A 21841-nucleotide genomic window follows, 5' to 3' on the forward strand; every position below is an offset into this window, starting at 1 on the left:
ACCTGTCAATGGCCCCAACTATGGGTAAATAGTCTCACTGCCTTGTGAGTGCTAGGAATAGTGGACGGCTCAGGAAGTAAACCCTGACAGAAAACTCGGAGCGGAGCCCCATTAGGCGGTTTGACCTGGCTACCAGTCAACTCTTCTGGCAGCTCCTGCAGCCAAGTTGGTGCCAGATGTACTGCACGGCTTTCCTCTGGACCACATCAGCGAGGCCGAGAGGGGGTTCCTGACGCTTGGGCAACTCAGGATCTCCATAACCCTGCCCAGGCGTTTTGCGTCATGGAGAGGTCACTCCATCTTTGTGGTTACAAGCAAGGACACAACATGGGAGTCAGCAGTTATGGGTAATAAGTCCTATTTCAATTGGCGTAGAAAAAGGACGCCACGGGCTGACTCCGATGGTGGGAGGAGACGCCACACTCCACTGATCAGTTACCGCCTGCCTGAAGCTGGGCAGCCCCCAGTCAATAGGGTGCTGATCCATCACGGTCTGCTGCTCCTTTGGGTGTAAGTGGCTTAGGGCGCTCGCGCTTGACAAGCAGGCCGATACTCAGCACACCTGCTTGCACAAAGCAAAGGAAGTCTCCAGCACTTCGTATAGCAAGCTGGAACGTTAGGACAATGTTAACAGGATTGTCAAATGACTTACAACTTATCGATGACAACCAAAAAACAACTGTCATTGATGCTGAACTTGCCAGACTAAACGTGGACATTGCTGCACTCTAAGAAACTAGACTTGCAAATGATGGCTCATTACAAGAAAGCCAATACACCTTCTTCTGGAAGGGGAAACACCAGGATGACAGACGTGAACACGGAGTTGGGTTCACAGTAAAAACATCTCTCCTAACCATGATAGAAGCACCTTCTGGCGGTACTGAACGGCTACTGTGCCTTCGTCTAAACTCCACAAATGGTCCAGTAAACCTTGTGTCTGTCTATGCACCCATGCTTAAGTCCCCTACTGAGACAAAGGACAAGTTCTACAATGAGCTCGATGAGCTTATTAGTCAAATGTCTCCAACAGAGGACATCTACCTGCTTGGCGATTTCAACACCAGAGTTGGCACTGAGCATGATGTCTGGCCGGCATGCATCGGCCACTTTGGAGTGGGCAAAATAAATGAAAATAGACAGAGACTTTTGGAACTATGTTGTGCCAGGAACTTATGTATAACAAATACTTATTTCCCAAACAAGGAAAAGCACAAAGTCTCCTGGATGCACCCCAGATCACATCAATGGCACCAGCTTGACCTCGTCATTACCAGAAGGAAAACCTTCTAAATGGTGCACAGCACACAGAGCTATCACAGCGCTGACTGTGACTTCAATCATTCTCTTGTTATCAGCAAAATAGCGCTACAAGGAAGAAAACTGCTGCATCATGCGAGGCCTAGGAGTCTCCCAAGGATAAACACTGGCCGTACTAAAGATATTGACAGCAAAAACAAATTCCATTCCCTTATCAACGGCCTGAGACTGGCCAGGGATGTTATGTCAGCAGAAACACGATGGCAGCACCTCAGCGCTGCTATATACAAGTCTGCTATTGCCGCATTTGGGAGGAAGGAAAAGAGAAATGTTGACTGGTACGAAGCCAACCTTATGGTTATGGAGCCAGCAACCTGGGCCAAAAAAGAAGCATTAGTTAAATGGAAGAGGGACCCCACTTTGCAGAACTTACTCTTGCTAAAGAACGCTAAGGCTCGTAGTCAAAAACTAGCAAGGAAATGCGCAAATGACTATTGGCTACAGCGTTGCTCCTCCATAGAACATGCATCCATGACTGGCAATATTAGGGCCATGTACGACGGCATTAAGCAGGCCACTGGTCTGACCATAAAGAAAACAGCCCCCTTAAAAGCAAAAACTGGCGACACCATCACTGACCGGCAGGGACAGATGGATCGGTGGGTTGAACATTACTCGGAGCTGTACTCCACGGAGAACACAGTATCCGAGGAGGCCATAAACATCATTCCATCAATGACAGTCCTCGAAGAACTAGATACAGAGCCTACTATGGCAGAGTTAGAGAAGGCAATTGATGCCCTCTCTAGTGGAAAAGCACCAGGGAATGATGCATCCCACCAGAGGTAGTTAAGGAAGGAAAACCAGCGCTTCTCCCACACCTTTATGAACTTCTTTGCTTATGCTGGAACGAAGGTGACGTGCCACAGAGCATGCGGGATGCCAATATTGTGACTTTGTATAAAAACAAAGGGGATAGAACCGATTGCAACAACTATCGTGGTATTTCGCTTCTCAACATAGTTGGGAAGGTCTTCGCTCATGTGGTTCTTGTCAGACTACAGGTACTAGCCGACCGTGTGTACCCAGAGGCAGAGTGTGGGTTCAGAGCAGGGCACTCCACTATCAACATGGTATTCTCAGTGAGACAGTTACAGGAAAAGTGTCGGGAGCAGCGGAAACCCCTCTACCTTGCTTCTGTCGACCTCACAAAGGCTTTCAATCTCGTAAGCCATAGCGGACGGTTCAGGCTACTTGAGAAGATAGATTGCCCACCAAAGCAGCTCAGCATAATCAAGTCCTTCCACAGCAACATGAAAAGCACTGCCAGCTTTGAGGGTAGTACCTCCAAGCCTTTCCCGATTCTCAGTGGAGTTAAACAGGGCTGTGTACTTGCCCCAACGCTGTTCGGGATCTTTTTCTCACTGCTCTTGATGTATGCCTTCCAGTCCTCTGACGATGGGGTCTACATCCACACCCGCCATGATGGCAAACTTCACAACCTGGCCCGCTTACACACCAAAACAAAGGTAAAATGCATGCTCCTTAAGGTGCTACTATTTGCTGATGACGCAACCCTTGCGAGTCATACACCTGATGGACTCCAATGCCTGATGGACAGGTTCTCAAATGCCTGTAAAGAGTTTGCCTTAACAATCAGCATAAAGAAGACTGAGGTGATGGCCCAAGATGCTCCAAGCCCTCTCGTAATATCGATCAACGGCTCTTTGCTTGCTGTGACTGATCGATTCACATACCTGGGATCCACTGTCACAAACAACTTGTCTCTGGATGCTGAAATAAACACAAGAATTGGCAAAGCAGCCTCCATTATGAGCAAACTCAACAAAAGAGTTTGGGGAAACAAAAACCTGACAATAAACACCAGGCTAAAGGTGTACCAGGCCTGTGTGCTAAGTACTCTCCTCTATGGCAGTGAAACATGGACGACATATGCTAAACAAGAGGCAAAGCTCAATGCCTTTCACATGCGGTGTCTTCGCAGGATCCTAGGAATTAAATGGCAGGACAAGGTAACAAAAACTGATGTTCTTGAGAGGTCCAGTTCCAGGACCTTATTTGCAATGATCAGTGAATGCTGCCTGAGATGGCTTGGACATGTTCGCTGTATGGGGAAAGGATGTATTCCAAAAGATCTCCTATATAGCCAGCTTGAATGCGGTTCACGTCCAACTGGTCACCCACACCTGAGGTACAGAGATGTGTGCAAGAGAGATCTTAAGTCGGCTAACATCGACGTAAACTCATGGGAGGAAACAACGATTGACCAGTCAGCATGGAGACAAATTGTCAAAGCAGGAGTGAAGGAAGCTGAAGCTACCAGATCCCAACTCAGAGACCAATGGCAACAGAAGGCACCTTCTGCCAACACCACCACATTCAGTTGTGCAGGATGTGGCAGAGACTGCCACTCTAGAATTGGCTTGTTCAGCCACCAAAGAAGATGCCGACCATGACCGAAACCCATCGTCTCTTTAAGACGGACGGAGGACAATGATATATATATCAAGCAATGTTAGTTCAGAGTGCCACAGGGTCATTTTCTCACACACCAATCTGCATATTCCTAAAGGAACATTCTGTCTTGTACAGTGTCTTGCAAAAATATTCATACCCCTTGAACTTTTTCACATTTTTCCACCTTACAACCACAAACTTAAAAGTTTTTTATTGAGATTTTATGTGAGAGACCAACACAGAGTAGCACATAATTGTGAAGTGAAATGAAAATGATAAATGGTCTTCAAAATTTTAAACAAAAATCTTAAAAATGTGATTAGTATTCAACCCCCCTGTGTCAATATTTTGTCTAGCCACCTTTTGCTGCAATTACAGCTGCAAGTCTTTTGTGGTATGTCTCTACCAGCTTTGCACATCTAGACACTGAAATTTTTGCCCATTCTTCTTTGCAAAATAGCTCAAGCTCAGCCAGATTGGATGAAGAGCGTCTGTGAACAGCAATTTTCAAGTCTTGCCACAGATGCTCAATGGGATTTAGGTCTGGACTTTGACTGGGCCATTCTAACACATGAATATTCTTTGATCTAAACCATTCCATTGTAGCTCTGGCTGTATGTTTAGGGTCATTATCTTGCAGGAAGGTGAATCTCCTTCCCAATCTCAAGTCTTTTGCAGCCTCCAACAGGTTTTCTTCCAGGATTGCCCTGTATTTAGCTCCATCCATCTTCCCATCAACTCTGACCAGCTTCCCTGTCCCTGCTGAAGAAAAGCAGCCCCATAGCATGATGCTGCCACCACCATGTTTCACAGTGGGGACGGTGGGTGCAGGATGATGAGCAGTGTTAGTTTTCCAGCATACACACCGCTTTGCATTTAGGCCAAAAAGTTCAACTTTGGTCTCATCTGACCAAAGCACCTTCTTCCACATGTTTGCTGTGTCCCCTACATGGCTTTTTATGCCTGTCTTTCAACAATGACTTTCTTCTTGCCACTCTTCCAAAAAGGCCAGATTTGTGGAGTGTATGACTTATAGTTGTCCTGTGCACAGATTCTCCCACCTGAGCTGTGGATTTCTGCAGCTCCTCCAGAGTGATCATGGGCCTCTTGGCTGCTTCTCTGACCCTTGCTCGCTCTGTCAGTTTAGGTGGACGGCAATGTCTTGGTAGGTTTGCAGTTGTGCCATACTTTTTTCATTTTTGAATGATGGATTGAACAGTGCTTCTTGAGATGTTCAGAGCTTGGGATATTTTTTTTTTATAACCTAACCCTGCTTTTAACTTCTCCAGAACTTTATCCCTGACCTGTCTGGTGAGTTCTTTGGTCTTCATGATGCTGTTTGTTCTTCAGTGTTCTCTAACAAACCACTGAGGCCTTCACAGAACAAGTGTATTTATGCTGAGAGTAAATTACACACAAAGTCAAAAAGTCCCATATGCATTTTTCGTATGTATGTTGGGGAGTACCTGTTAGAGAGCACACTCTGTCTAGGCCATCAGCATGGTGGCCAGCTCCTTTCCTCGCTGCCTTTAACTTCCCCAGTGTTTCCACCAGGTCCCCTGGGGAAGTTAAAGGCGGTGAGGAAAGGAACTGGCCTCACTATGCCCATGGCCCAGGACAAGTGTGCTCTCTAACAGGCACTCCCCCAATGTACGAATCGTATATGGGACTCCCCTTTGCTTGATAGCAGGCATATGATAAACCTTTTTATCTAGTTCTTGATTTGAACGATTTGAACAACCAAAAAAATGCAAACATGAACCATATTGAAGACAGACCAGGCCTTGCTTGCACAAAAGACTGTGTTTGTTTGTCAGCCAGGTGAAATTATCACGTGATGCATCAGATTGTGCACAAAGGGTCTATAGGAAATCACAATAAGACGTGTTTTGTTGGATAATAATAAAGGAGAGGAAAAAAAAATTCTGGTACAATGAAAGTAATGTCTTGCACAATTTGGTCAGATCATGAGAGTATTTGGCACAGGCCAGTATAGCTGTATATCCAATATAGCTGTAAACACTTACAGATTGAACACGTTTAATTTAATAGTGACCAATGATAATTTATCATTAAAGATTAGCCATGATTAACAATGAATAAACAATGGTTCGGCTAATGACTAATTAAGGACAACAAGGAGCCAATAAAAAAACAACAAGTCGTTGATTTGGTAAGTTTAACCCAGCATTGCACTCAATATAATAAAAATATTGGGTTGAAATAAGAATTCAACCATTACGTAAATTTAAATTAATGGCCTTGTTAAAGTAACCCAACCTGCCAGGTGAAATGCATAACTCTTTTCACTGAGTTAAAATGACCCAGCATTGTTAAAATGCCACTTACTTCTTTAAGTTACCAGCAGCAGCACAGAAAGGAATGCAGTAACAAATATCAGACCTTACTTTATCAGCTCTCTCAAATGCAAAATTTAATACAGAATCTATAAAGTTCTAAATTAGCTGCATTTTCACCAACACTAACCTCATTCTTACACTCCAAGTTTCATTTACAGGGAAATCTTATTCATTTCACCAGTTGGGCAAAATAAACCAACATGCAAAACAAAAAAACCCATCTGTCAAAATAAAGCCAGCGCTCTAATGAACACACTCAGCACTGTCTACTCCCAGGCCTTTTCTCTTCTATAAACACAATGCTCACAATAAATGGTGTGTTAAAGCCTATCCTTTTTCAAATCTGTGTTACAGTAAATGTATATACATGTACACTCTGTTTTGACCAAAATACCATAGGTAAACCAAAACTTTACCTCTAGACTTACAGCTGAGCATTGCAAAAGATGTTTAGCATTTGCTTTTCTCACCAAACCTAGGAGAAATTAAATAGTGCTGATGTTCAGAATTATTGAGGTAATATGTACAAATGAAGGAGTAAGATTATGTATATGATAAAGTGCATGAGTATTGCATATAGAGGATATTGTACTAGTATGTTATTGTACTAGTGTTGATATAATAATATACAGCACAGAATATACAGAACCGGTCAAATGCCATGGGCTGTATTGCACAGTAGTATAGCAGCAGTCAGTGAGTGGAGGTGTGTTGTTCAGACCTGTGGATTAGTTTGCGGAGGCAGTGAGTGCTGTGAGTTCAGTAGTGTGATAGCTATGGGGTAAAAACTATTCCTCAGCTGGGTTGTGCAGGCGTACAGAGTTCTATAGCGCTTTTCAGGGGGTAAAGAGTCCGTGTCCAGGATGGGTTGGGTCCTTGATAATGTTTTTGGCTCTGCGAGTGCACCGGGAGTGATGGATATCTACCAGTGATGGAAGTGGGGTGCCTGTGATCCACTGAGCTGTTTTTATGATGCGCTGCAGGGTCTTCTTATCTTCCAAGGTGCAGCCCGAGTGATGCAGTGCGTGATCAGTGACTCTATTGTGCACCTGGAGAAGCTCATCAGCAGCTGTTGAGGCAGTTTTGCTTTCCTCAGAGTCCTCAGGAAATGGAGCCTCTGAAGACCTTTTTTAGCCAGTGCCGAAGTGTTTGGGGTCCATGATGGAAGTCAAGAGCCACGCAGAACAACACGCTGCGCTGTCTAAAAGACCCATTATTATTTAATATAGTAATCAATCTTCAGCATTTCTCTGAGCAGGGACAAACTGTCAATAAAGACACAATATAAAATCTCCTGCACCGAACATCAGTTGACACCACCAGCTAACAATTTGAAGGCAGGGTTCAACTTGCACTGAAAAGAACCTCAGTGCATTTCAGGTCCAATGCATTAATCCCTGACTGATTGCCAAAATGGAGCAAAGTCAAGGCCGAAAGGGTCATTCCTTGTCTTGGGTTTTTTATTTTTTATTTTTTCGGAACTGTCCATGATCTATACAAGGTGGCGACCTTTGTCCTCGTTAGTATAGTGGCCAGTATCTCTACCTGTCAGGCGGAAGACCAGGGTTTGATTCCCTAATGGGGAGGGTATATTAGCTGTGAGTGTAAGAAGGCAAAAGGGTTTTCTGCCTTCATGGATGGTTTCCAAGCAACTTGTGCTGCCCTCTATTATATTTTCTCTTCTCCAGACACACCTCATTCTATTCTTCTGCTAATTACCAGCCGTTCTGGGGGAAGTGCATGCGTTTGATGAGGAAACAATATCAAATCTACTGCACAGAACATATTCTGGGACCACATTTGTGAATCAGGGATTTCCACAAATCTGACAGCATTCTCATTTTCAAAGTTCTGTAACATAAATGAAATAGATGACACCCTTAGTGAAATTAATTGGCAAACACTATAAAAGGGTCAGTTGACACCACCAGCTTACACCATGAAGGCAGGCTTCAACTTGCACTGAAAAGAACCCCAGTTCATTTCAGGTCCAATGCATTAATCCCTGAGCAGTTGCCAAAATGGAGCAAAGTCAAGGCTGAAAGTGTCATTCCTTGTCTTGGGGCTTTTTTATTATTTTTATTCGTGGTGAATACGAGAAGAGAAGATACAAAGAAGAAGACCATCTGTCTGTGATTTTGTCACAAATGATACCCTAAAAATGTCTACGACTAGATGGGCTAGTGTGTCCTCCCTTGCTGTCTCCTGTAGTCCACTATCATCTCCTTAGTTTTACTGATGTTGAGAGAGAGGTTGTTGTCCTGGCACCAGCTGGCTAACGCCTTCACTTCCTCTCTGCATGCTGTCTCATCGTTGTCCGTAAGGAGGCCCAAGATGATTGTGCCATCAGCAAACTTGTTGATGATGTTGGTGCTGTATTTAGCAGTGCAGTCGTGGGCGAACAAGGAGTACATGAGGGGACTGAGCACACAGCCCAGTGGTGCACCTGTGTTCAGGATCAGTGAGGAGGAAGTGTGGCTACTGATTATCACCACCTGTCCGATTATCTGCCTGTGCGAAAGTCAAAGATCCATCTGCAAATGATCATGTGCTGATGAAATCATGAAATATTTCATCATGATTGCATTTTCTCTGCTCATACCAAGGCAGTTTGTACTTAATTGCAACTTTGCACCTGTTTGCATCCTTCTTCAAAGGTAAAATTGATAAAATATGGCAGAATATTGCTCATAATATATCTCAGTTGCAAATAACTGAAAAACTGCAATCACCAATGACACAGACAGACAATTTCAACACAATGTCAGAATTTTGTTTGATTGATTATGAGACTCTTGAAAAAACTGTACAAAATTTCAGTTCCTCAACATCTGAATTGGACATTCTGCCCACCAACTTTTTTAAGTCTGTTCTTCACCTTATAATTACAGATGTGCTTCAGATCATAAATACATCCCTAGAGACTGGCATTTTTCCTGCATCCCTGAAAAAAGCTGTTGTAAAGCCCCTACTTAAAAAGAATAATCTCGATGCTTCAGTATTGAACAACTACAGGCCAATATCAAATCTACCATTCATCGGGAAAATCCTTGAAAAAATTGTCTTCAATCAATTAACTGCCTTCTTGATATCAAACAGCTGTTTTGATAACTTTCAGTCAGGATTTCATGCCAATCATAGCACTGAAACAGCGCTGATTAAAGTTATAAATGTCATACGTCTTAATACTGATGCAGGCAAAACATCGGTCCTGGTGTTACTGGACCTCAGTGCAGCTTTTGATACTGTTGATCACAACATACTGCTATATGGACTTGAACACTGGGTTGGGTTGACTGGTAAAGTTATCAATTGGTTAAAATCATACTTAAGGCAAGGCAAGTTTATTTATATAGCACATTTCATACACAATGCCAGTTCAATGTGCTTTACAGAAGTAAAAACAAAAACAGTAAACAATAGAGAAATAAAATTACATAAAATAATTTTATCTTTATTCTAAAATAATTAATTAAAATAATTAAAATAATTAAAAGAAAATAATAAGAATTAAACAATAGTAGAAATAAAATATTAAAATGCCAAAAAGAAAAAGGAGAAAAAGAAAGAGAAAGGGAAAAAAAACTAGCAGAATAAAATAGAATAAAGTTAAAGTAAATTTAAAACATGCAGAGAAAGTAAAGATTATAAAAAATGTAAAAATATTAATTATTTAACAGAAAGCATCTGAAAACAACTTGGTCTTTAACCTAGATTTGAAGCTGCCAACAACAGGAGCATTTTTAATGTCCTCTGGCAGTTGGTTCCATAGCTGTACTGCATAGTAGCTAAAAGCTGCTTCACCACACTTTGTTTTAACAACTGGTTTTAATAGTAAATTTTTCTGTTGCGATCTGGTAGATCTGATTGGGTTAGGTCGCTGCAACATATCAGAGAGGTAATTGGGCCCTGTACCATTTAGAGATTTGTACACCAGCAGCAATGCTTTAAAGTCAATTCTGTAGCTTACTGGAAGCCAGTGAAGGGACCTTAGAATTGGAGTAATGTGCTCTGTTCTTTTTGTTCGTGTGAGAACCCTAGCCGCTGCATTTTGAACCAGCTGAAGTCGTTTGATGGTCTTTTTTGGCAGGCCTGTGAAAAGGCCATTGCAGTAATCAACCCTACTAGAGATGAAGGCATGTATTAGTTTTTCCAGATCATGTTTTGACATAAGTCCTCTTAGTTTGGAAATGTTTTTTAAGTGATAAAATGCCGTTTTAGTGATTGCTTTCATGTGACTGTCAAAGTTTAGCTCGCTGTCAATGAAAACACCAAGATTTTTAACCATTTCTTTAGTTTTAATCCCTTTTGTGTCAAGAATAGTGGTAATCCTGAGTCTCATCTTTTTTTCCAAATAGAATTACTTCTGTTTTATCTGTGTTCAGCTGAAGAAAATTTTGTGACATCCAGCTATTGATTTGATCGATACACTGGTAGAGACATTCAAGGGGGGCATAATCATTTGGTGATAGAGCAAAATAAATTTGGGTATCATCTGCATAGCAGTGATACAAAATTGAATTTTTATTGATAATTTGCCCAAGTGGGAGCATATAAAGGTTGAAAAGTAATGGTCCAAGAATCGACCCCTGGGGGACACCACAGGTCAAGGGCATTGACGTTGAGGAACAATTTCCCAGGGTAACAAAGAAGCTTCTATCTTTTAAGTATGATTTTAACCAATTGATAACTTTACCAGTCAATCCAACCCAGTGTTCAAGTCGATATAGCAGTATGTTGTGATCAACAGTATCAAAAGCTGCACTGAGGTCCAGTAATACCAGGACCGATGTTTTGCCTGCATCAGTATTAAGACGTATGTCATTTATAACTTTAATCAGCGCTGTTTCAGTGCTATGATTGGCACGAAATCCTGACTGAAAATTATCAAAACGGCTGTTTGATATCAAGAAGGCAGTTAATTGATTGAAGACAATTTTTTCCAGGATTTTCCCGATGAATGGTAGATTTGATATTGGCCTGTAATTATTTAACACTGAAGGATCCAGATTATTTTTTTTAAGAAGGGGCTTTACAACAGCTTTTTTTAGGGACACAGGAACAACACCAGTCTCCAAGGATGTATTTATAATTTGAAGCACATCTGTAATTATAAGATGAAGAACAGACTTAAAAAAGTTGGTGGGCAGAATGTCCAGTTCAGATGTTGAGGAACTGAGATTTTGTACAGTTTTTTCAAGAGTCTCATAATCAATTAAACAAAATTCTGACATTGTGTTAAAGTTATCTATCTGTGTCATTGGTGATTGCAGTTTTTCAATTTTTTGCAACTGAGATATATTATGAGAAATATTCTGCCGTATTTTATCAATTTTACCTTTGAAGAAGGATGCAAACTCATTGCATTTATTAACTGAGAGAAGTTCAGGTGCTAATTGTGGTGGGGGATTAGTTAGCTTCTCTACTGTTGAAAATAGCACACGGGCATTGTTCATATTCCTGCTGATGATATTGGAGAAGAAAGACTGTCTTGCTTTACGAATTTCATAATTATAATTACAAAGCATCTCTTTATGGATTTGATAATGGATGTGAAGTTTAGATTTGCGCCATTTTCTTTCAGTCTTTCTACATTCTCTCTTTTGCAGTTTAACAGCCGGGTACTGCTTCCATGGTGCTTTCTGCTTATCATTGACTCTTTTGATTTTGAATGGAGCAATATCATCCATAATTTGGGTCATATTTAAATTAAAAAATTCCAGTAAATCATCTACAGAGTCTGACATTTTGGTTGAGTTCTGAGAGAGAGCTTGCTTAAAAAGAGCACATGTGTTGTCGTTTATGACTCTCCTGCCTATAGTCGTTGAGCTATTCTGAATGTGAGGAGACATAGAAACTTCAAAGAAAACACAGAAATGATCAGATAAGGCCAGGTCAACAACAGTATAAGAAACAGTAAGACCCTTTGTGATGACGAGGTCAAGAGTATGACCACGAGAGTGGGTCGGCCCCTGTACATGTTGTACTAGGTTAAAGTTATCAATAATTGCAAATAGTTCTTTGGCATAAATGTTATCAGTATTATCTACATGCAAGTTAAAATCCCCAGATATAATAAGACAATCAAACTCTAAGCAAATGACTGATAACAATTCACCAAACTCTTCAAGAAAGACTTTGGCTGAATGTCTCGGAGGCCTGTAAATAGTTAATAATAATATGTTAGGAGAGCATGTAACAAGTGCACATAAGTGTTCAAAGGACATAAAATCACCAAGTGAGGATTGTTTACATTGAAAAGAGACTTTGAATATATTTGCGATCCCTCCACCTTTCCCTTGTCGGGTAACATTCAAAAAATTAAAATTTGGGGGAGCTGCTTCGATAAGGGTGGTAGCACTATTTGCTTGATCCAGCCAGGTTTCGGTTAGAAGCAAAAAATCAAGATTGTGTTTACAAATAAGATCATTAATTAAAAATGACTTGTTTAAAAGTGATCTAATGTTCAAAAGGGCTAGTTTTACAGTAATATTTGGTTGTGCACTCTGATGCTGTTTTAAAACAGGAAGGAGATTAGATTGGTTCACCCCCAGGGTTAAATGTGCTCTATGTTTTCTGTTTCTTATCAACACAGGAATAGTGTCAACATCGGATCCCTGCTTTTTTCTACATCCATTTGCAGGGACCCAGAGTACATCAAACAAGACTTTCTAAATGTTCCATTTGGTTTGAGGGTGAAAGGACTGGAGATGACATGTATCTTTTGGATGGTGAAAAAGATTTGTAGCCAGCTGAAAGTCCTGGACGAACACAATTTTGATGAACTGGGTACACTGCTTGTCGCGACAAATTTGGGCTGGAAAAAGAGAGTGTAGCCATAGGAAGCAATTTTTTCATGCTATTTGGGAAATCCATCCGAGGAGAAGTGGAGTCGTCTGTCCTTGAATGTTGGGAGGCCTGCAAGTCAGATGTTTGTATGTCCTTGATGACGACTTGCAAAGATGATTGTTTAGGCTTTGTAACTATGTCAGTCTGCGACATCTTATCAACTGTTTTCCTCGGTGCTGGCTGAGAAAAGATTGCAAGTTTGTAGTGGTCTGCTAAGACTTTGGCTCCAATCCAGCTGAGTTCAGTGCTATTTGGCTTGTAGAATTCTTTGCGATTCCAAAAAAGATTAAAATTGTCTATGAAATTCATACCAAATGAAGAACAAGTTTTTCCAAGCCAGGTGTTAAGACTGAAGAGTCGAGAAAAAGCAAAACTTCCTCTCGCTGGGAGTGGGCCACTGATAAAAGATTGAATTCCAGTCTTATAGAGCTCAGAAAAAAGTTTTCTGAAATCATCTTGGACAAACAGCTGTTCTCTGAAAACATCGTTTGCTCCCACATGTACAACGATACGCTTAATCGTTTTATGCTCGGACATGAGTTTCAAAATGCTGTCTTTGGTGTCAGAGATGGATGCATTTGGAAGACAACAAATAATCATCTCATAACCTTTTAATTGTCTTACAGTGGAATCACCAAGAACAAGGGTTGTGGGATCAGGTGGTGTTACGAGCTGCTTTTTGCCTCTTCTCACAGCTCTTCGATCTTGGTGCGATCTCTTTTTACTATGTGTTTGTCCACTTGACAAATCCTCTTCCACATCCCTGAGGCATTCAAATTTGTTCTGAAGCTTTATGGGCTGTGGATTTTCCATAGGATTGTAGATCCTATTGTCATTTGTAGAACGAGCTGGTGTTGAAGTAATTACTTTTCTGTTTTTGTTTTTGTGCTTAGCACCCATCATTTGCCAGTTTTCAGTACTCACATTTTGTACAGCTTGAGTTATGAATTCTTCCACTTGGTCTGCAATGTCCTCAGTCTGTCGGAGCGCAATCTCTGCATTCTCAGCCACTGTTTCTGTACTCCTTTCCTGAGATATCGCTTTTAATTCATCCGTCTTTGGCAGAGCATTAATCTTTGATTCCAGAATAGAAATCCTCTGTTCTAATTCCATGCATTTTCTGCAGGATTTTTTGCTTCCTGGCATTTAAAAAAAAAAAAAATTTAAATTTAAAATTAAATTAAAAGCTTATAAAGATGAAGAAAAGAGAAAAAAAAGTGGAAATTCAATGAGAAAGTAAAGTATAGAAATAAAGATTAAGAAAACACTTAAAAGATAGAAGCTTCTTTGTTACCATGGGAAATTGTACCTCAACATCAATGTCCTTGACCTGTGGTGTCCCCCAAGGGTCAATCCTTGGACCATTACTATTCAACCTTTATATGCTCCCACTTGGACAAATTATCAAGAACAACTCAATTTTGTATCACTGCTATGCAGATGACACCCAAATTTATTTTGCTCTATCACCTAATGATTATGCCCCCCTTGAATGTCTCTACCAGTGTATCGACCAAATCAACAACTGAATGTCACAAAATTTTCTCCAGCTGAACACAGATAAAACAGAAATAATTCTATTTGGGAAAAAAGATGAAAGACTCAGGATTACCACTATTCTTGACACAAAGGGGATTAAAATAAAAGATATGGTTAAAAATCTTGGTGTTTTCACTGACAGCGAGCTAAACTTTGACAGTCACATGAAAGCAATCACTAAATCGTGATTTTATCACCTAAAAAACATTTCCAAACTAAGAGGACTTATGTCAAAAAATGATCTGGAAAAACGTATACATGCCTTCATCTCTAGTAGGGTTGATTACTGCAATGGCCTTTTCACAGGCCTGCCAAAAAAGACCATCAAACGACTTCAGCGGGTTCAAAATGCAGCGGCTAGGGTTCTCACACGAACAAAAAGAACAGAGCACATTACTCTAATTTTAAGGTCCCTTCACTGGCTTCCAGTAAGCTATAGAATTGACTTTAAAGCATTGCTGCTGGTGTACAAATCTCTAAATGGTACAGGGCCCAATTAGCTCTCTGATATGTTGCAGCGGCCTAACCCAATCAGATCTACCAGATCGCAGCAGCAAAAATTACTGGTAAAACCTGTTGTTAAAACAAAGTGTGGTGAAGCAGCTTTTAGCTACTATGCAGTACAGCTATGGAACCAACTGCCAGAGGACATTAAAAATGCTCCCGCTGTTGGCAGCTTCAAATCTAGATTAAAGACCAAGCTGTTTTCAGATGATTTCTGCTAATTGATAAATATAATCATCTTTACATGTTTTAAACTTTACTTAACTTTCACAGTCGTTGCATGTCTTAAACTTTACTTAACTTTTATTCCATTTTATTCTGCTGTTTTTACTGAACTTTCTCGCTTCTTCCCCCTTTATTTTATGTAATTTTATTTTCTATTGTTTACTGTTTTGCTTTTACCTCTGTAAAGCACATTGAACTGCCACTGTGCATGAAATGCACTATATAAATAAACTTGCCTTGCCTAAATCCTTTCAAGATCTTGCAGCCTGACTTGATTTTGGTTGCTGGTCACAGCCCATGGTCAGACTGTGAGCAGAAGCTTTTTTTTGAAGAAGCTCATTTGGGTGATAACAGATAGAGTGATTATAAAATTTTTAACATCGAGTCTGTTTTGTTGATGTTATAAACTGTTCATTAATGGAAACTTGAGTGCAAAACTGTTCATGACAACTGCAGTCTGAAAATTAGCCAGTCAACTGTAGTCCTCAGCCATAAAGCATCCCTGTACTGGCCATTTCCATCCTTTATTGGATGTGTTGTTTTCAGGACAGGAAGAAGCCTTTCCCTCGGTGATCTTCAAGGCTCCAGTCTTTTAAAACGACCTAATTTCCTGACATGGGATCCTTGGCCTGCTTCTCCTTCTTTTGACGCATGTTTCAGGAAGCAGATGTTGCTTTATTGTTCAGTGTGAGCAATTGGGTCGAGGTTGGCGAGAAGTGGTTCTTCAGAGCACATGGTGGCTTCTGGACCACCATGTTGAAGAAGGGAAGTAGGTGTGCATCCTTCTTTCACATTGTTAAAGCTATCCATGCTGACTTTGCTCAGTAGATAGAATATGTTTTTCAGACTGGATGTTGGGATTTTCATCCCCCTGTGTAAATATGTGAGTGGGTCGAACTGAGGGCTTCAAAACAATAATCAACAGAAAAGACATCTGTTCAAGGGAAAGTCACCGCCTCATCACTATTTAGTGAAGCACCTCAGCAGCCATGACATTTTTTTTCCTTGGCCTGTTAGCTCAGTTGGTTAGAGCGTGGTGCTAATAACACCAAAGTCACAGGTTCAATCCCTGTACTGGCCAGTTCCCTCCTTTACAGGTCTTGTTGTTTTCAGGACAGGGGAAGCCTTTTTCTGTTGAGGGAAATGTTCTCCAAAACAAGAGATTCTCTGGTTGTTTCGCAAAATGTCAATCGATTCCTTGTATCTGAATATGCCATTGAAATACAGTAACTCAACTGATTGCAGGACACAGGAAATTCAAATACACGCATGAGATTGCCTCAAAGAGAAGCACTAATGAATCTCTTAAAAATCAGTGCTCCTTTTTCAATTCATCTAATTGTGCTTCATTTTGAAAGTAACTTTAATTTCATAAACTCTAAAAGGTATCTTTAGTTGCTTGAATCACTCAAAACCACTCCAAAACATAGCAATTACCAAAGGATTCAGGAAGGTAGTAGCCATTGTTAGGGTATGATAGACAGATAGATGGTCTTTTTCTTTGTATTTTCTCTTCTCTTATTCACCACTAAATAATACAGTCATTAGCTGACTGCTTTTCCAGAAAGTCCATAGTGAGAATTCACCAGTTGACCACTATTTCATTCTGAGGGGACTGACTCAGGTGTTTTTCATTTAAAGTGCACAGGATCTGATCAGAACTTGATCTTGTTCGCAGCCCAGCCCACACAATCCAATGTGGCAACAGAGGGTACAATGAATGGTCCATCATGCCATGTGAGCAGACCGAGTGAGTTAAACATTGATGGGCAGTTATCACTCTGAATTGGTTCAAGGGGCACAGCCAATTACGCTTTCCATCCATCCATTGCAAGGTGGGGCCTATCCCAGCTGACTATGGGCAAGAGGCAGGGCACACCCTGGACAAGTCACCAGATCATCACAGGGCTAACACAAAGACAAATAACCATTCACACCTACAGTCAATTTAGACCCACCAATTAACCTAACCTGCATGTCTTCAGGGGAAAACAGCACTCAGAGGAAACCCACACAGGCACAGGGAGAACATGCATACTCCACACAGAAAGGCCCCCATCAGCCACTGGGCTCAAACCCAGAACGTGCTGGCTGTGAGGTGACAGCGTTAACCACTACACGACTGTGCCACCGCCAACTGTTCTAATGCTTCCCAAGCCACCATGTTGTACCCAAATCCAGACCTATAGTGCCCAATATCATTGAAGCTGTGATGGTACTGGAATAAACCTCAGATCCAAAATTGCAGAAGTGGACCATACCTATCTTGAAGAGAACTTGTTCCATGTTGATGGAAACAAAGGGTTTTGGATATGCAAGCTTGCTCAAAAGCAGCCTTCAGGTGAAATATATTATTTAAAGAGGTGCAAACAACAGCTTCAGAGGTTCCACTGAGAGTTGAACTCAGACCACTGGATTCAGAGCCCAGAGTGCTAACCATTACACCATGGAACCAAGACACAGCTGCAAGATTGTTTTTACGATCAAATTACTGCCATATAACTGACCTTGCTGTGGCAAAAAATTTAGCACCCACTTGGTCAAAGGCATACACAAACCACCAATCCCAATACCAAATCAGGGACCTTCAGTCTAATGCTCTCCCTACTGAGCTATTTCAGCATGCCCTACAGGGTTTAACTCATGGCTTCTTCCATGCAGTTGGATACAGACTTTGGCCCTTGTGAAATGTATGCAGCAAGCAGAAATTTGTTTTTGAGATCACATTCCATTATATTACATTATAGGCATTAAGCAGATGCACATCAACTCATCAGACTTGGAGGTAGACCGCCGGATTCAAGCTGCCAACAAAGCCTTCAGTGCTTTACAAAAGCAAATATGGTCTCGTCATGGCATCAAGAGAACCAGCAAGTTGAAAGTATACAATGCCACAGTCTTATCACCTCTGCTTTACGCCAACGAATGTATGACGCTCTACGGTAAACATTTCAAGTATCTGACCAGGCTACAACTGCGACACCTGCATCAAATCCTCAAAATAAGATGGCAGGACAAGGTCCCCGATGTAGAAGTCCTCAGGTGAGCCAAAACAGTAAGTGTGGAAACCCTTATCACAGCCTCCCAACTTCATTGGGCTGGACACGTCTGGCGCACGCTTGACACGCGACTACCCGAAGCCGTTTTCTACGGAGAACTGAGCCTAGGAAAGAGGCTGACAGAAACAAGGAGGACAGAAACTGAAGTACAAAGACGTTTGGAAGAGGAACATAAAGAATGCCATCATTATCGATCAGACGTGAGAAAGGGATGCCTCGGTTAGAGCAACATAGCGAAGCAAAGTTAAAAGCTCAGTGTTTGAAATTGAAGACAAGCATCAAAGGGAGTACAGGAGAGCTCACAAAACTAGACATTCCATAGCACCTCAACCGGGCCATTCATGCCACCGCTGCGGACGACTCTGTCGCTCTGGTGCGGGCCTCACGGCCCATCTGCGTTTCTGTGCATCCTAATGAAGCAGGCATCATCGCTAGCAATGGACAGCCAACAAAGGGTTGCGGACAACTGGCACCATTGGTGGAGCCCCTTTGGCTATTCTGTCATAAGAGCAGGGCTGCCTGAGATTGATGACCCAGGACTAAGTGTGCAATGGTTGACAGAAATGATTTCGAGTAATCCTGACAAGTCCATCGTGCACTTGTGCAATGAGCTAAGACTGTTGCATGATGCAAACACCGGTGAGGCATTCCCAAACCCAGTTGTACGGGTGAATGGTTTCAAACGGGACATGGATTGTCGCCGATGAGGCATTCGTGAAACTTGTGTTGAAAAGTCCAACATGAGAAGACTGATGGCAAATGACAGGGGGGGATGAAGTGCTAGGAACCTGTCTCTATCACTGTAACAGTCCCTATACGTGGCGCAAATTGACATGGGACAGAGGAAGAAAAGAAACTGGAAACACCTGGATTTGTCTGGACTGAAATGGGCTGACACATTTTTACTACTGATTTGCTTCCTCTTGTTTAGCAAGCCAGCCATGCTTCTGCTGCATCCTTGTGTGTACTCTCAATTAATGGGACCTTGGAAATTTTGGTGTTAGAAGAAATCTGCTTGCCCCTCGCTGCTAAACACATGCAATTGCGAATTTCAAAAGCCTCTGGACAAAGCCTTTCTCTCATCAAATTTGACACACAAACACTGGCTTAAGAGTCCAGTGCCTCATCGATGAGGCCACTGCGACATAGGCCTTGACCTCAAATGACCAGCATCAATAGCACTAACACTCATGTGAAGGGGAAACAAAAGCCATCTTGGCCATCTTTCTATTCGGGGCATGAAGCCCCTATTAGCCCCCATTCTATTAGATATCTGCGTGAACGCAGGTTCATGTCACCTTTGCATTCTTCACAAAATCTGTATGGCTTTACTGATTTTACTGCTTTCAACAAGGGCTGTAACTTCATTGTCTTGGTATGTGATTCAAGTTAGGGAGTAGGACCTGTGATTCCCAGGAGAGACGCTACACTGTGTCCACTATCATAACTAGCAAGAAAATCTTGTGTTTATTTCTCCATGATTTATGACTATTACAATGATTCCATTCACTATATTCTACTGGAAAGAAGGCATCCAAAAAAAAACCAAAAACAGGTTCATAGTGACATTGTTTACAGGCCCCTGGGGCCATATTCTGAGTTTCTTTCTGAATTTGCAGATTTTATCTCAGATCTGGTTATTTACTTAGACAAATCTTTAGTTGTCGGAGATTTTACAACCCCGATTCCAAAAAAGTTGGGACAAAGTACAAATTGTAAATAAAAACGGAATACAATGATGTGGAAGTTTCAAAATTCCATATTTTATTCAGAATAGAATATAGATGACATATCAAATGTTTAAACTGAGAAAATGTATCATTTAAAGAGAAAAATGAGGTGATTTTAAATTTCATGACAACAACACATCTCAAAAAAGTTGGGACAAGGCCATGTTTACCACTGCGAGACATCCCCTTTTCTCTTTACAACAATCTGTAAACGTCTGGGGACTGAGGAGACAAGTTGCTCAAGTTTAGGGATAGGAATGTTAACACATTCTTGTCTAATGTAGGATTCTAGTTGCTCAAATGTCTTCGGTCTTTTTTGTCGTATCTTCCGTTTTATGATGCACCAAATGTTTTCTATGGGTGAAAGATCTGGACTGCAGGCTGGCCAGTTCAGTACCCAGACCCTTCTTCTACGCAGCCATGATGCTGTAATTGATGCAGTATGTGGTTTGGCATTGTCATGCTGGAAAATGCAAGGTCTTCCCTGAAAGAGACGTCGTCTGGATGGGAGCATATGTTGCTCTAGAACCTGGATATACCTTTCAGCACTGATGGTGTCTTTCCAGATGTGTAAGCTGCCCATGCCACACGCACTAATGCAACCCCATACCATCAGAGATGCAGGCCTCTGAACTGAGTGCTGATAACAACTTGGGTCGTCCTTCTCCTCTTTAGTCCGAATGACACGGCGTCCCTGATTTCCATAAAGAACTTCAAATTTTGATTCATCTGACCACAGAACAGTTTTCCACTTTGCCACAGTCCATTTTAAATGAGCCTTGGCCCAGAGAAGATGTCTGCGCTTCTGGATCATGTTTGGATACGGCTTCTTCTTTGAACTATAGAGTTTTAGCTGGCAACAGCGGATGGCACGGTGAATTGTGTTCACAGATAATGTTCTCTGGAAATATTCCTGAGCCCATTTTGTGATTTCCAATACAGAAGCATGCCTGTATGTGATGCAGTGCCGTCTAAGGGCCCGAAGATCACGGGCACCCGGTATGGTTTTCCGGCCTTGACCCTTACGCACAGAGATTCTTCCAGATTCTCTGAATCTTTTGATGATATTATGCACTGTAGATGATGATATGTTCAAATTCTTTGCAATTTTACACTGTCGAACGCCTTTCTGATATTGCTCCACTATTTGTCGGCACAGAATTAGGGGGATTGGTGATCCTCTTCCCATCTTTACTTCTGAGAGCCCCTGCCACTCCAAGATGCTCACTATCTAAGCTACTCTGGTCTTGTTCCCGTTTTGCACTAGATTCATAGCCTGATTCATCCGAAGATTGATCAGGGATACTCTCTCATCTTTTTAAGTGGGAGAACTTGTACAATTGGTGCCTGACTAAATACTTTTTTGCCCCACTGTATATAAGGGTATATCAGTTGCCCCCTAAAAAGTTGCATTTTTGTTTTTATGTTCCTTTTGGTAAGAAAACACACTGGGTGAAATATTTTGATGAAATTCAAAAGTTTAATGGTGGCACCAGGAGCTCAAAGTTATGGAAAAAGCTGCTATTTTATGACTTTTATGACAAAATTTCGATCACTTTTCATGAAACATTGTGGCACCTTATAGAGTATACCAAATATCTTAGATACACATTTTTAGTACATATTCTAAATATATTATCAAGCACAGTTTGAGTTTTAGCTGTTCATTGAATCATTGTTCAACTAATTTTAAACAATACAAATGTATTATGAATCACATTAATGTTTCTCAATCCCTTGCAAAGGTTCTTAACATGATCTCTGGGTCACAAGAAATCAATAAATGGAGTCCAACATTGTGATTCAAACCTTACGCGAAAACATAAAATAAGCGTTT

At 41.3% G+C, this 21841-nt stretch overlaps 2 non-coding genes and 1 pseudogene across 2 annotated transcripts; 1 reads left to right on the top strand and 2 right to left on the bottom strand.

The window, feature by feature from the left end:
• Window positions 1-21841, bottom strand: part of LOC132867666 (zinc finger protein 585A-like) — a 418000-nt pseudogene that overhangs the window by 179662 nt on the left and 216497 nt on the right.
• trnai-aau (transfer RNA isoleucine (anticodon AAU)) lies at window positions 16223-16296 on the top strand. The gene has a single exon. It is a non-coding gene; the product is annotated as a tRNA-Ile (tRNA).
• Window positions 17598-17669, bottom strand: trnaq-cug (transfer RNA glutamine (anticodon CUG)). Its single transcript has one exon. It is a non-coding gene; the product is annotated as a tRNA-Gln (tRNA).

The sequence above is a fragment of the Neoarius graeffei genome, chromosome 19, assembly GCF_027579695.1.
Source record: "Neoarius graeffei isolate fNeoGra1 chromosome 19, fNeoGra1.pri, whole genome shotgun sequence".
NCBI lineage: Eukaryota > Metazoa > Chordata > Actinopteri > Siluriformes > Ariidae > Neoarius > Neoarius graeffei.